Raw genomic sequence first — 16,789 nt, forward strand, 5'->3', positions numbered from 1 at the left:
GCTGAAATGAAAAAGCACATGCTGCTACTAGTATTGTCTTGGTTCAGCTTTAAACCATTCGGACCGCACCTGGTTAACATCTGAGCCCTGGAGAATAGACTAAGCTGATCTCTAGTGCGTTCGATAAAATCACCGCAATCGTTACATGTTTGTACATTTTATATCCTCTCCACATGGTGTCCACACATGCACACATACATACATACATATATATGTAAAAAGAAAAAGATAGGTAAAGTCTTTTCGTTTTTACCACCTGATATCTTTCCCGTTTATAGGATACATGCGTGTTTAGAGCTGCTGAATAATGGATAGCCTCTAATAAGGCTTCTTAGTTCATTGTGCAGGTTATTCGCCTATGTGTCCTGACATATGATATATCGTCGAGGTGTAAGCATATATTATTATATCGGTTTATACTCAGGTCTCATGCGTCTATATTTTTGCACATGTAATACGGTGCTGCGGTGGTCAGTCCTCTAAAAAACCCAAACCACCTAGTACGTTTCACATGGAAACGTCATTGTAATGAGAATTCAGGACTCTTTTTATGAAACATTCGCAAAAGAGTTCTTTCAAATGTCGCTTGTATTCTTAACGTAACTTTAGTGACCGATTATAATTAACTTTAAAAACGATTATAATAAATACGACAAGTCATACCTGTCAGCCAACCAAAGGCAACTTGTATCTAGCTGATAAAAATTTACTGAAAAGAAAGCAATTTGCTAAAAAAGGACTAACCTTTGCTTTCATTTCGGTTTCGCATATGTCCTAATTCCCCCCAATACTGTTTTTATATTAGCAAAAAACATCGAAAGCTAACAATGTACGATACCCACCCAATCCGTGTTACGTTCCCAAGATCAAAATTATTTCTGAGAAAAGATATAAACTTGCCATCGAGTAATCCGTACACTTTGCGCTCTCTGCCTGAAACTGGTGTTCGAGACATAATTGTTTATATTTACTTAACAAGCACTAGGGCTGTGTGCGTTCGGCTATTTGCTTATGTCAGCATGTCCGAACCGACCATATTGACGCTATATCAGTGCCCATTTATGGCACTGAGGAAGGGAATTTCTTTTTTCATCTGGATGCGTCAGTCTATTGTATATATGCTAGGAGATTGTTACGACGCGGTAGGTTCCATACAGCCAAACGGCTAGCATCCTTTTCCGGTAGTGAACCCGAACATAATCAATGAGCACAAATATTCGCCTGGCAAAACCAGCCTCTGCCGTTAGGCGCAAAAGTGAACTGACTATCCTTCGTCGTTTTCTCATTCGTTTTTACTCGTTACATTCAATTTACTGCTCTCATTGGAAATAAGTACCCGTATTTGCCTCGCCGTGATATATATACCTATATAAGAGAACGCATGTGTAGGTCGGAATAGTTCCTTAAGTATGTTCAATAGTAACAGTATGTGTTATTAGCTAGGGAGATCTTCATCTTTCAAGGAAGCTTTCAGCGGCTTTCAAGCTTATCTCGAACGGATCGCTCTGGGCTAATCAATGGGCGGTTTCTCGTGCTAGAAAAAGCAGAATAAATGCATTATCATGTCTGACCCGTTCTGACATTGCTACAAATAATATGTGTTATTGGACATCTTTACTTTTTCAGAAGCGTAATCTTTCAGTCGCGTCATGGTAAGGGGTAATTCAACCTTTTTTTACCCAATAAACAACAAATACTGATGAAGCGACTTTACAAATATCAGTCAATAAACTGAAGCCCTTCGAGTCACCGTCATGCCAACCAAGCTTTCATTGAGCTCAAGCACCATGTATATGATGATCTGCGAGAGCAACCTGTGTTTGCTCGGAAATACTGTTACAACAAAGGAGTGATGGCTGCAGTTCATCATCATGATTACAATTATGGTTATAATCGGCACTTTTATTTCAGTTAATGCCTTAAAAAAATATGTGGCACTTATTAAAAAACGTACCCAGTAGTTTGAACAAATCCTAAAAACTATGAGGACTGCGAGCTCAAGAGTTTTGATAAAGAGAGACTAGGAGAGGTTTTGTAGCAACGTATCAATATATTAATCAATGATATTTCCTTTCATTATGTTGTCAAAACCTCAACCTATTATTCCTTGTCCTGAAGAACGTTTTTCTTAGCACTTATTTTATAATCAGTATACATCTTCAACGGGCAAACATCTGGCTATCACTTGTCAGGGTAGGCCTATACGCCTTATGCCGTTTTTGAATCAGATGATACCTCTTTTGGTTACTTGTTCCTGTGGACCAGCTGGCGGCGTAGTGATAGTAATAGGATTAAGCTGATGATCCCGCTAAAATCGTATTAGCCAAATAGATGGAAATGCTCGTTGAATATTGTTATTATCAGACACTAAGGAACTCCGACGCGAGGTAACATAAACCCTCAATCTATGCCTTGTGTCCTGACGATTACGTACACGATAGACTATGTTGACATGTACTGGAATAACCATCTCAGTCTTCGGCTCTTTCGGTTTTTTCATAACACTAGTGAGTATGAAGCGCGTAATTAAACTCGGAAAGCGACACACTCAATGAGATAACTTGCGTGTATCTGTATCTGCATATATACTTTTGTGCGCATCCATGTCACATAACTGGATCAGTTTTCAATAGGAACTTAATTTAAAGTTATCGATACTGTTGTCCAGCGACTTGGAATTGAAGTTGCGCATGTGTTACGTTAGCTGAACGAACTTTGCAGAACTTTCTTTCAGGTCAATTTGTCATTAAAAGTAAATCGTCAATGAGCTATAGAAAATATGCGTTCATAATTGCCCTAGCCCATTTATTTCTTATAGGGAAAATATATATGGCCCTAGTACTGGCGCAAACGCTATCGATTCAAGCTACATCTCGTCCTTATATAACGCCAACGATAGAACTAAAACGGTAATGAAGGCAATTCGGCTAAATACGAAAGAAGTCACTTACTTTCTCTAGGAACGCAAATAATATCCACATGTTGCATTTTGCAATGTTAAATCAATGTGCTTATAAATACTGATCCTAGTGTAGGCATCGTATTACTAATGTGGATGACTAGGACTCCCTAGTTCATGGGGTACTAGAGACATTTTTAGGATCCATATGTATTTTTTGTCACTCCGTACATCCTACAACATGGCGCTAAAGAAGCCGTATGGTTAGATATGTCTTGAAAGAACATGCACGAATCCAACCCGAGTGAATATTATAGTACTTGACACAAGTGTCCATACTGGAAAGGTTCAGCTCAAATGAGGACAAAACCTTGTATTACTATTTGCGAAAAAATTTCAGCTGTCATAGGTTAATATCTTTTCTAATTAGGTATATGTGCAAGGCCACAGATTAAAAAGTATCAGTTATATTTAGGGTCAGTGAAAATATAAGTGGAGCCATATATAGCATAAACGAATTGGATTACCTGTCTTCTGCAAGCTATGCAATACTATCAAGTAGAAACAGGTCGTATATTTATTACGCCCCGCACCGCACCGCACATCTCCGTGGTTTGCTTCGTGCTACTCGTTAAAGATCATTCAATCAATATTAATAATTATTCTTGAGTATAGTACTGGTTCACCTTATCGTACTTATTAAACGTATAAAAATATTTTATATTAGAGATATAAGAGTAATAATAAATATTCTGTCGCTGACCAGCCTAATATTAAGTCACAGAACAGGAAAGTCGACCTGATATTTTCCAGTGGAAAGTAATTATTTTTTCATTTTCTTATTAACTGAAATGTTAGTTACACCCCTACACTTATTGCTCAATCCTTATTCTGTGTCGAGCGAAGATCCAGCATATTCGTTGGGCATGGATGTAAGTGTTTCGGAGTACTTTTGGATGAGCCAAACCCCTTGACAATCACCGTTTCAGCACGAATCAAGCAGGCCGTCGGCGTCAATGTTCACCTATGAGTTTTTGAGAAATTGGTAACAAGGAACATCAAAAACTCTACGCTCAATTTCCCTCTGAAAAGTACGTGTGTTCGGAAGCAAACCCGTCGCCATGGTCATAATCACACATTGATTTCGATCGGAGCCGTTGTTTTGACTGCCCTTGTTGCTTCTGTTTGTCCGTGGCCTAACCTTGGTTGGACACCGAAATCGAAAATAAGCCCCCTACCCAGTCAGCCAGCGTCAGGCCCCTGTTCTCCGATTCAACCATGTGTATAAACCAACCACTGCGACGATGACTGCGTTCGGCTGTTAAGTGGAATACTGACACACGAAACTAACTGAATAATCAGATTTGATCTGGTTTTTCCGATTTCATGCTTAGCTGGGGTCGGGGAATGTAGACAAAAGTCTGCTACAAGTTTAAGTAAACTAAAAAAATAATTTTATTAGTCGTAAGAAGATAAGAGAGCCATAAAGGATAAAACAGCGTATTATTTCAAGAGTGTCGCAACTTTCTAAGGCTACATCATACACTAACCAATTTGCGTATTTGAGTTCTCTTCGAGAATTAACAGTACCATAAGGCAAGTCAGATAGATAATGGAACTTATAGTGCAGTAAAAGCCATCATTTTAGGCCTTATTAGTGCGTAGAGCTTGACGTTTTTGGGGGGCTAGAAATAGCCCTTTTAAATACCTACTAGCGACGCACAGTTGCGATATCAGGCGTTTTAGATTCTCTCATTTAATTATGCTATTTCCATTGAGCTCTCCAAACGCGACTGACCAAGCCTTCATGTCCGATTCAAGTCCGTTATCTGGAACTAAGAGATTCTGGGAATCTGGAGAAGCTAAGAAGATTACATACACTGTAAATAACAGCAGCAAAGGCCGTATATGTCACTATGACTTAGGAGCCCATGTTTGATCTGAAACCTTCTGGTCATTTTTTTTTTCAAGACATTATCTGTTCGCCCAACCACATAATAGAGCGATATTACATCTCCATAAACATGCGTAAACCACATATAACGCTTCTTTGTGATTCCACCGAAATGTTGTCACTGTGGACGTACATCGGCGTTTCCTGCAAACTCGCGAGTGGTTACCGCACGTCGCGTGGTGGTGGTAGCGGCGGTAGTGACCATGACGATGCATCCTTCCTGTGAATGTCTAGAGCATGGATAGCTAGCCGCTGACATAAACACAATAGTTTGTCTTTAATCGGCGTGAGTCTCTTTCGCAAAAGCAGGTACACTTCCAACGTTGAGTCCAACTCCCTCAACGACCATAAGCAAAACGCGCAGCGTTCAGCCGACTGCCGACAGATGGCGCTCGGCGATCAAAAACGCTCGTCGATGGGAGGGATATTGGAGAGGGCTGGCGCGTTCGGATGGTGGCGCGGTGGGCCTCAGCGCGGCCGCATCCGCGCCAGCTGCTGGCGTGTAACAAGCTGGTTCTGCGGTCAGCCAGCCACCCAGCCAGCTCTGTTCCGTCGTCTACTCTACCCTCGAGTGTTCAAGAGAGTTGTAGTAATACCATTGGCGCTAGTGGTAATAGTTTGGTTTCGGCACAGCAAACGAAAGAAGAAAGGAAACGCTTACACACACGCATACGCTCCTACACACACATGAGATCGGACACACCAACAACAACAGCAACAGAACCAGCTATAGTCCTGTATATAGCTACGACAGCTTGCTGACACTGCTGCATATAGACCACAACGTAAACGCACAGCCAACTCGCTTGTATTGTTGGTCCGATGTCGGCGACTGGAGCGTGTCGAAAGTAGAGACGCAGCGGAGTAGAGTCGCCGCCTGCCACAGTCGTGGCGTCAAAAGCACCAACATCAGAAGAAGGAGCAGCAACAGTTATAGCCGCATGAAGCACAGCCATAGTGAGCTCAACAGAAGCTAGGAGGCCGCAGTTTACCCGGCACAACAGCAACGACCTCTCCAAAGAGACATATCGCTATCGACAAGAACGAAGAAAGGAGCATTTAATGGTGGAAGACGATCTACCGCTCCGCTATGAGCCGTCCATGTGCCCATAGAGTTCTGCTCATGAGTTCCGCTGTTGCTCGGATAATGCTGATGAAAAATAATCTATATTACAGCTAGAAAGGACAACAGAAAAAACGTTACGAGGCTTCACCTTATAGTCTACGTAGTGCCACGCTATTGTGACGGAAGGGAATTTCTTCTTAAAGCGGAAGGCATAATACCTCTAAAAGTGAGCGAAAATTCAGCGAGTTTTACCCTACGGATTATTGTAATCACAAGACGCAGGCCATTTCTTTTTAACCTACTAGGCGAGGATTGGACCGATTGCCGAAGTCCAGTCGTGAACTGTATACAATCTCATTGCGCTAGAAAGGATTTTCGATAGTTTTATGTCCTTAGCTGTGTGTTGGTTAACCGTGTAGGTGAGATGTAACGCGACGTTTACGTGTTGTTCTGATAACTGTTTTAGCACAGCAGTCGCTGCCAGGTGATGACACAGGTGGCCCGTGGGTAGGTTTTACAGCGACCCAACCAAACGACCCAGTCGTATGTGCATTTGGAAAAGCATCGACCCGATTAACTGAGAGGGTAACACTGGGGACGAAGCACAGAAGCCCAGTCTACTTCACTCGTTTTCGTCGAAGAAGAGAGAGTTCATCTACTCATTTTTCACTCGTGCTTTGCTGTTTGATTTAAGGATACAAGAAGTAGAGTGATTACATTGAAATGAATACATAGACAGCAGCGAACATTCACGTATCTATGAAGTTGTACGAGAAACTTAAAATTTAGCACACAAATGCTTGGATAACGTCATTAAATGAGGAGTGGCTCGGTGCGCCGTTGAAGCTCCTATAGGAGACTTCCCGGCTTTCGCTAAATGAGCCTGATCAACAAATTCAAACGAGTGTTTTTTCTGCAGGTGACAAAAAACGCAAAAAAAAATAGGTACGACTCTCCTTCCCTCCGACGAGCCTTCAAGAATAGTGTAAATGTAAAAGGGAAAAATCTGATGGTTAACGCTTTTCCTTGCGTCACAGCTGAATTGAAGGAAACTCGTTTGTGAACGGATGCTCTGAAAGGATACGTTAATATGGCTATTGGTAGATTACCCGAAATGGCACGAGTCAGGTGCGCAGCATAAATTGTAGATAATCCTACAGATCAATGTATGATTATTTGTCAGCACGAATCGTAAGTACAGTCACGAATTAAACTTGTAAAATTTAAAGATGTTTATGTAGTTCAAGATCATACTTACATTTGAAGCCGAAGCTTGTTATTTTCATACTGGTTCCATAGATCCCTATCCGGGCCGTGAACGTTGCTATAATAGTAACCTCCCACTGGTGGCCTGCTGATAACAAGCATTGTGCCTTAAACTGAATGTCGATATCTATAGTAGGGAGTACGCTCATTATCCGTCATGTCTTTTATTGAGTAAGCCGATTGATATAGTCGCTTATCAAAATGAACACATCATTTTCGAAACAAGTCGCAATTATACACAATTGTTTTTTAGTTTATCTTATTTAAGCTATCAGGTGAACGTATTTATTTCGAAAACTACATTGCTTGCCATACGATCGGTCACGAATCAGGCTGTCAAATCAGACAAATTGATTCTTCTGAAATACTTAGATACAATGCGGCATACAGCTATTTACCTTATACAGATTTCTAAAGATGCTGATGAATAGGGTGACAATTGCAGCGTTGGCAAATACGCACTTATTCGGTCACCGCTTATTTTTCTGTTCTTGTACAATCAAACCAGATATTCGCCGGTATTCAATTCCTGCACCCATAACTTCAAATGTAAAGTACCAAAAATCCGTCCGTCTCTGTTGCTTTTACATCTGTCTAAACTATAGTGCACATGCACTATAGTTTTCCGCGGTTCGCGTATTTCTGGATCCATATATATATAGCATAAGACGTCTCCTTCTGTTATAGCATCAGTCCTATTTGACGGGACCATTTTGTGGTGGTCGCGCAAAGAGTGACGCAAAGGTCCCAGTTCGTTTTTCTTTCGTTCATCGAAAATATATATTCACCTTCGTCGCACGAGGATCTGCTTGAAATTATCTCGAAATGAAAAGAACGACAATAGGTCAGGCACGAATCGCGGTCTAGACTGAAAGTAACAATTGGTAAAAAAAATATCTACAAAAATTATACTCACTACGAGATGACGAGACAATATAAAAAGAGAAAACATAAAGAGATTTTTCTTTTCCATCATATTATCGATGCTATTTTTAGTTCTGCTGTTATTGTTTTAAGTTGTATGTTATGCAACTTTTGAAGACGGCATCTACGCTGCTTCTGGGCGTTGGAAAACCGACTCTGCAAGAATAAGTTTGCACACTGTGTCTGTGAATTCGCTTGGTATAGTATTAGAACAGCTGACGGCTATAACCGTCTGCGAAAGGAGGGAGAGATCATTTAAATGGGGCCTAACATAAAAATACCACCCGATTTATGGGAACATTTCATTTTTTATTAAATCGCGGATAACAGTTATAGTCGTAGTATATCACTATTTCTGTTTTCTCCCTTCTTTGTGGCTTTTGCAAAGTATTAATATGAGATGCTATGTTGAACTTGATATTGTTGGTCGAACACCTTTCAGTGGCTGTAGGAAACAGGCGGTATTGCAACGTGGATATCGTTAAAAAATTTACCATATGTAACATGGCGGTTGATATGAGTACCGTAAAAGATATGACAACTGCTTGATCCACCATTACCTTAAAATGCTCAGGCATCAGATTTAGACAGCGAGAATTGCAAGCAACCGCTCAGAGGTATTGATATATCTAAGACAAAACCGCGTTTATGCCCTGCATCACTAATATTAACTAACAACTCATAACTGACCCAGACCCATTTAGTTGCATGCTATCACTAGGATTCGCTTATATTAGATCATCGTTTATATAAAGAGGACAGTTGCGACGTACCAATTGATCGTGGTACTTTTAGAAAATCAAATATGAACACAATGTTTCAAGTCATACCCTAATTGCTCGTCATTTGATTGGTGATTCTAGATCTAAATCGTCTTGGTATCAAATGGTCAACGGAGCCGAACACAAAGCGCAGGCGTGTGAATTTCTCATGGGTCTTAAAGGAACTTCTTTCGAATATTATTGACATTTTTGATAGTCGGAGGTTCTTGGAAGCTTCCAGCAAATTAAAAGCTTCGTAGCTCCCTTTCCTGAAGTTTGGCCGTCCTATCGCCAAATATTTTCGATTGCCTCACAAAGGGCTGCTTTACTCTTTTCGAGTCGACCCCCGCCCCTTTCAGACATTAATGAATGGGGCGGGCGTCATTGCATGCCATTGCAAACGGCGTGCAATGACAAGACCTAGCCTTTTTCAATCTAACTGATCTTCACTGACTGAGCTAGTGAACAGGACCTTAACGATCATTGTTCACCAATGTGCAGTGAACCGCTGAGCGATTTTTGAAGACCTTGCGACAAGCGTAGCTGTTATGATAACCTTCAGATGTCCTTGTGTCTTGTACGCACGCGTATTCTCTAGTCCTAGATAGGAATGTAAAGCGTACGTCACGCAATGATTATTTCAGTGAAAGCTGTCTTCTCTAACTGTTCCAACGGTATCGCCTACACCCACACCACATGTCGCTCAGTCGTCTGTTACGCAATGTAGAGTCAGAGTTGTAACTACCGCCGTCTTCTGTCATATCCCCTATAATTTTCTCTAAACTATTCTTCTTTCCTGCCCGAAGCACGATCGCCTAGCCGCGTCCCACTGTGTGATCGAGCTTCGACGTCCCACGATGCATTCAACCTCATCAGGAGCCTTGTTCCTTGCCAGTAGCTGTATGTCGCCGATTGATCAGAGGGCTGATACGGGGCGGATAATTGACGCTTTTTGTACGAAGCCACCAACCACGCTAGAAGCAAATAACAGTGTTATTGTCAAGTAGATAGCAAATAATAATCAACAAGATAGTTAAAGCTTGTCCAGTGCGACATCAGAATAACAACTGGATTGGCGCCATTTGTGTTACGTCGCCGCTTGAGGTTTGAGTCCGTTAACCGTAAATATCTATAAAGCACTCGATTCGAACGCTAACGGCACGCATAAATGTCAATGTTTCTTTTTTACTTAGGGATTAGCCGTTTTCAGTAGCATTGCGAGCTCTGATAACATTGCAGCACCAATGTGTGGTCTGCGTAAGAATGAAAAAATTCGATGCTCTCCTTAAGGCTGTGTGTAGCTGTTTGAACGTTTGTTTCGATCGTGGTCCACTAATCGGTTTTGCGCGAGTTGGTATCGAATTCTTTAGCGCATAGTTCCCCTCAGGCATCCCAGTCGGTGTACCTAGTGCCGTTTGGAAAATAGCATAGTACTATTGTATTCGCATCAATCAGCCGTGCCAATCTGCTGGCTTCGAGGACGTTTTTTGGCGATACCGCCTTATTCTCACTGACCAGTTCTCTGTTCAGATCCTTGCGCCATCTTCTTCCACGCATACATGTACTCTTCTTGTCTTCTTTCATTCTTCTCCATAGCGACGTTCGTGACCATGAACGACGTTCGAAACGAAGCACTTGTTGTGCGGAGTCATCGCGCCAACTTCGCAAATGCAGTCAACAGCAGAGATTCATTGGGGAACGATGAAAGATAGTAGTGTTTTTTGCTGCTCGTGCTGCTAATGCCGCCGATCTTGACGTCGATCTTGATGACCACAGTGGCGACCGGACCCGACGCTACTTCACGCTATCACTCCAGAGTGCTCTGTTATGGAACGGGCGCTGGCGGCATTGTTGCATTGCCGTTTATCTGATCAAGCTAGCAGGCAGGTCGGCATGACAAGCCGACTACCTATGTGATCGTTGGCTTGCTCGGCTGCTATCAGCCTGCTCTGGGCCCCATTCGTTCGGTCGAGGGTGCGGCGTCGCCCCACACGCGTACGAATACACTCAGCACAGTGCAAAGTCGCGGAGCACGGCTTCTCCAACCAAATACAGTGTAGGCATATACTCATTGCGGCTCGAAGGTAGACAGAATCATTGTATGTATGTATACGATAACGTACGACGAACGACGGCCATTACTATCACTACTTCAATTTCCTACCAGTTTCGCTGCAGCAACGGTGGCGACGGGTCTTAGACTATCTCTGTTTTGCGCTTTGCTTCTGTACACATGTCTCCAAGTTGAGCTCTTGGGACTGCTGGTGCCATTGCCTGTGCATCATTTGTAGCAAGCGCATCCGCGACGCAGCTGGGACTGCGGGAATGACATACGGTCATCATGAGATTCAGGCGGGTGATACGAATGGTCGCTGAAAACGCCCATGCTTAACGACGCTTGTTGTTGGGGGATAGAGTGGATAAGCTTTTAGAAACAGGGGAATACACAAAAACACTAAATCGAGTCGCATGGAAACGGGAAACAAACAACGACTTTGAGCACGCGACCTACAATCAGCCACAATCGAAGTTTCCGAGTTGAACAGAATGTTACAGAAACGTACGCATTATTGTACATAGGTTGTCAGCGGAATTCAGCCAGTATTCTCTGACATATGCGGTTGCAATATACGGCCAATGTTATCGCGCATTAGCGTCGAAGTAATACTTTTCGTAATAAATAATATTAGTTCAGCTAAAGTGGTTACATTTGCTCTTCGGCGACGAGTTGTATTAGGCTAGTATATGGTGATGATATACAACAATATGGCTTTTTTCTGTTAACTGCTATTGCATTTCTCCCTCGATACTTGATTAACAATAGCATGGTTAAAAAAAAAAAAAAAAAAAACTGTTAAATGTAAGGCCTGTGTAGTCTTGGTCTTCGGAGAAACTTTTTTTTACATTTGGCAGGTACGTTACACACAGCCATTATCTACTATAGTTGAATTTTTGTTTGAACATAATTCTTGCTCGCAGTTTTAATTGTCAAACTTTTATTTTTTTTTTTGGATAAATTATACTGAAAAAATGTCCCGTTACAGACAGTTACGTGGTTCATCGGCGTATCTTTGGTTTATGATATTATCACATTAGATACTCACTCTTTTATGGAAATTCTTCATTCAGCTAAAAATAGTTCGCTGTCTTTTGATTGAACAGAAGCTGTCGACAGGTTCTGACTCTGATAGTTTCCATCTGCAGTGCGTATTATGAACGCGCGACGATGAATATTAATGATAAGGGCTCAGAGTTACAAGCAAGGTATCTCGCGTAACGGGTGCACCTTGGCCCGGTACTGAAAGCTGTCGCATTTCATTGGCCGATCGGATCTGAAGCACCGAATACTGATTCCGATGATGGGTTAACGCTATATCATCACTAAAGAAGGAGTAGATTGGAATATATTAAGTTCACAGTAATAGTGCCAGTACTAGTGTAGTTCTTTAATAAAGAAAAAGTTAGCATGAAACATTTGACGTTACACAATGAGACCCAATTAGGTGGCAAATAATCTCGTTGGCTATGTCATGCTTATCGCCCTTTACTTAGAACAGACAATTTCTATTTGCGAAACTTAGTTCTAGCACCTACTCGCTGTGCAAACGATTCTGCCTGCAGACCCCTACTAGACCTACTGGACGTTTCCCTTAACCTGGGAAAACAAGAAAAGGAAAGAAATTTTTTCAAGAAGAGCATTTGCTTCTTTCTTTGCAGACAACTCAAACCTCACTCAGCTCTATAAAAAGCTAGCTGTATAGCCAAAAATGGTAGTTTGAATGAATTAATCTACGGGACAGAGATCGCATGCTCCGCCATCAATATCGGGCACTGCAAAACATCAAGGACAAGACATTAAAGTACCTGGTGACTTCATACAATAGCAACAATATTATAATCATTCTCTGCAATCGATAGGCATTTAAGGACACTTTTGCCGTTCTCGCAAATAATTTTAAATCGTTTTCCACATTTAATGTGTTCATGAACAAAAAAAAAAACGCTCCAACCACCATTATACTCAAAGGCACATTCTCCTAATGTAAAAATCAGTTGCATAATATATTCACTATGAAATCTATATGGTACTATAAATACTTGAATTAAGGCTGTAATAAGTGCAGAGCTGTTTTGGTTTTACCTTTTGTAGATTTACGTGTGTGCCCTGTTGACCTTCTTCATATTAGTTACCTGCGTAATTTCATCCACGCATATACTAAAAAACCACTTACAAATTATATACAGAATATAATATTCTAGATATTTATATGTATCATTATTATCCGCCGTTGTTCCGATACTGTCAGTAGAGATATATAATCTGTACAGTCTATTCTATTTGTTTATGGAGAGCTAATAAGAAATTCAATTATGAGCGTGAATAGTGGGTGTGTAGGTGGGACACCGTAGCCGCTTTTGGACCGCGCTGGGTGGCTTAGGGACCGTTCTGGAAGCCGGACATTTTCAAGCTGGAGCCCTTTGAATGCGTGTACATTTGCTCGCCGTAGAAACAACAGTAGAAATATCATTATCAACAGCAGTAGTAGCAGCGGCAGTAACAGAGCAAACATGACTGGGCGAACTATGCAACTACCAAGAAGCCCGCAAGGCAAACCAGCAAACTTTAAAAATGAGTCAAAAAAAATGGAAAAATCGTAACGACCAGATACAACCAGTTAGTCACTAAGTTAGTCAATCAGTTATTTTTTGGCTGGGGCGAAACAATAGGAGCTGAGCTGGCGATCATTTTGGACAAACGACTATTGCCTAATGTAATAATAACAGGGCGCGTCCTGTTTCACCACACTTCGCTCGATCACGACCTTCCCATGAAATAAGTTTGTCGCTGCTAATGCCCATAATAAAAAGCAGTGTGTCTTAGTCTATGCTACCAAAAAAAATCCGCTCTGTTTTTTTCATAATCTATACGGCAATAAATATTTATACATGGACATATAGATGTAAAAATACTGGCGTTTACTAGTATTAACATAGCATGGTTACATTACATGGACATGACGGTATGTACTGAAAAAATTGCTTCCAGTAAGGACAAACAGTTCAAGAAATACAAAGGCAGGACAGAAAGAACGATCCATGTAACCAGTAAACAGTTACAAACAACAATAGGAAGAATGCGTCATAAGCCAAATAACGGTAACAGAAAAACTATATTTGTTCTAGCACATATAGAAAATACCTAGGCTATCTAATATTGACAGGAACTAGAAGTAGGAATCTAAGTCGAAGAACGGAAGTATAGCTTGATATGATCAATTGGACTTCATTCTACCATCTGCACCATGCGGTTCTGTTGAAATTATAATTTCTTGACACTAAAGTGATTTCCGGACACGGAACTCTCATAAAGGATGATACCTCATCATATATAGTCGTCATATATTTCTGGTTTTTTTTCCTAAACACACGTAATCCAATGTACCACTTAAGAACATTGCATTTTCAAATATCAATTGCTAGCCATTTGGCTTTTAAGGTAGGAAAAATTCTCTTCTTATTACTGCCAGGACCATAAACAGGGCCTTGCGCATCTGTTTCAGCTTTGTCTGTCTGACTTATATATATATATATATATATATATATATATATAAGTTGTTTTATAAATATATATGTACGTGTGTATCCAAGGGGGTTCGTGCTGCATCCAAGTGAAAGCGGACGCTGAGGTCAATGTTGAATGCTTCTTGCCGCCTAAAAACGTCGTACGTAAGTACGGCGCCGCACCCGTAGCGGAGAATCTACCGTACCGGCAATTTATGAAGGCAACGGCGTTAAGATCGAAGTGCACAAGCGACGCAATTTTGTGCACGCTCACACGCATTCTCGCCGATGTAATTATCGGCACTGCCTATTGAACCCTCCGCGCTCGGGGGCGACATAGCCGGACTTCCACCGGCAGCACGTATCCGAAAGGCATGGGCCTGTTGTACGAGAGAAAAGGAACAGAAACAAGAGAAAAAGAGTAAAAAAAAATGTATGTGAAGTGGTCGGATTGATCGAGTGAAACTCAGCAGAAGACTTCCATCCAAGAATTCCGTTGGTCAATCTCGCGACGGATGAGGTAACTGGGTCAATGCGGTATTCGACAAAACAAACAAACAGCTGACCACACGAATATAGTGATTCATTTATTTACTTTGTGTTCGTATATGAGTTGGAAGATAATGCTGAAATGAAGAACGGTAAACGGCCAAGTACTGTGCATATACGCGCACAGACGAACAGGCCCATATGATGTTCAAATATAGGGAATCACTATAATAAAAAAAAAAAGGACACGCTTTTGAAGTGGATGTGCTTAGGATCTCTATAGACATTCTCTTTTATTAGAAACGAATAAAAGCTTGCATATATATGATGTAAGTGTTTGAATCGTATAAAAACGGTTCCAAGAATTTTTGTAATTTCTGGATTGTGCATAGACTTGCTCTAACGGAGAAATTACTATGAAAAAAAAAACACTTATTTGAAATACTCTCATTTATGTCGACAGACACTAAGAAATGCCCGTAGCCTTTAATGTGAATGTATGCACTTTGTTATTAATGACGTTCCGGGGGCCAATAGCGACAGGTCGTCATTTATTCCAGATAAATATTGTGTTTTAGCTATACGTACCAACACCGCGCTAAAAAGCTTCCGTAACAAACCATCACATTACTTCTCAATATGCGTTGTGCTCGCCAACTAAATATCTTCAAATTACTGTTTCTGAATACAAATATTTACACCGTCCACAAGCCACGCGCAAGATGGCACTCTATAATGGAACGACTGTAATCAAATATACAAGAAGAAGATAGCAGGTATAAGTGACAGCACGCTCGTTGGCTACCCAGATAATGAAATGGAAGCGGCAAACTTGGTCATGCCAATCAGCGTCAGCCCGTTAAAAAAACAGGTAGAAATAGGATATTTATAACGGCTCCTCTCTGACGCTCGTCACTGGTTTTACCGCGCAAATCAAGTTTGTTATCGAGCGCGCGAACGCAACGAGTAAACTCCGTCATCGCTACGAAACACGACCGGAATGACGAAGTGCGATTATGCGACCTCGCACAGCTCTCGACTGCCAAGATAACGTTGGCGCCTATACAACGGCAGTAGTAGCAATAGTTGTCATTGTTGCCTTTATTGCACTCAGTCATTATGGCCGACTCACTCAACGCTAGAGATGTCTGTGAATTTCTGACGCTATCGGCGTTTTGGCCTCGCCCTCTGTCTTATTTGACGGCAGTTAAAACGCATGGTGACGCTACAACAGGTCTGCGTATGCACTGAATGACTTTTAGGGAGAAAATGGAATGGAGCTTTTAATCCGTCAATGGACGACATCTTCCCGCTCGTCTTCCGGGCGAGAATACAGCGTCTCTTTTCTAGGGGACTACGGGACACCGCGACAGGACAAAAGAATGCATTTTGCAACGTTTTCGTTTCTTTTTATTTGCTCGCAGTGAAACTGTACTAGAGAACGGTTCGACTCCGGTACTATAATTCCTATGAAGTCTTTGCAGAAAGACAACATGACGATCAAGTACGCTCTATAGTGGCTCTGGTCGCGGTTAGGCTTTTGTGGTTTTTCTTGCTATTGCAGATCGAATCAGAATCCTTGCTAACTTCATCTTCTTCTTGTTTCCTGAGATCGTCTCTCTTTGCACTGATTGATTTATAGACAATTTGATGAACGACTCGGTACTACGAGTTTATGATACGCATATGATCATCTGCGACAGGGGCATAAGGCAAGACGGGCCAGACTAGCAAGGGTCTGGCCATGAAACGACTGTGGATTGACACCAATTTAAGAATCAAATACATGGTTTTACATGCAAACATATATAAAAACAATATAAAATTGATGACAAATCAACTAAATCTTTGGAAAACTGAGAGGAACG

At 41.4% G+C, this 16,789-nt stretch overlaps 1 protein-coding gene across 4 annotated transcripts in view; it reads left to right on the forward strand.

The window, feature by feature from the left end:
- Positions 1–5,338: 5,338 nt before the first annotated feature.
- LOC111265240 (semaphorin-5A) overlaps positions 5,339–16,789 on the forward strand; it is a 69,622-nt gene continuing 58,171 nt past the window's right edge. For 2 of the 4 annotated variants that reach the window (XR_015312985.1, XR_015312986.1), the window contains exon 1: positions 5,339–7,110. The gene's annotated coding sequence lies outside the window, so the exon portion shown is untranslated. The remainder of the gene's footprint in view (positions 7,111–16,789) is intronic. The other 2 variants (XM_022841739.2, XM_022841740.2) reach the window with 2 other exon arrangements.

Source organism: Varroa jacobsoni, unplaced genomic scaffold, assembly GCF_002532875.2.
Source record: "Varroa jacobsoni isolate VJ856 unplaced genomic scaffold, vjacob_1.0 scaffold_945, whole genome shotgun sequence".
Classification (NCBI taxonomy): domain Eukaryota; kingdom Metazoa; phylum Arthropoda; class Arachnida; order Mesostigmata; family Varroidae; genus Varroa; species Varroa jacobsoni.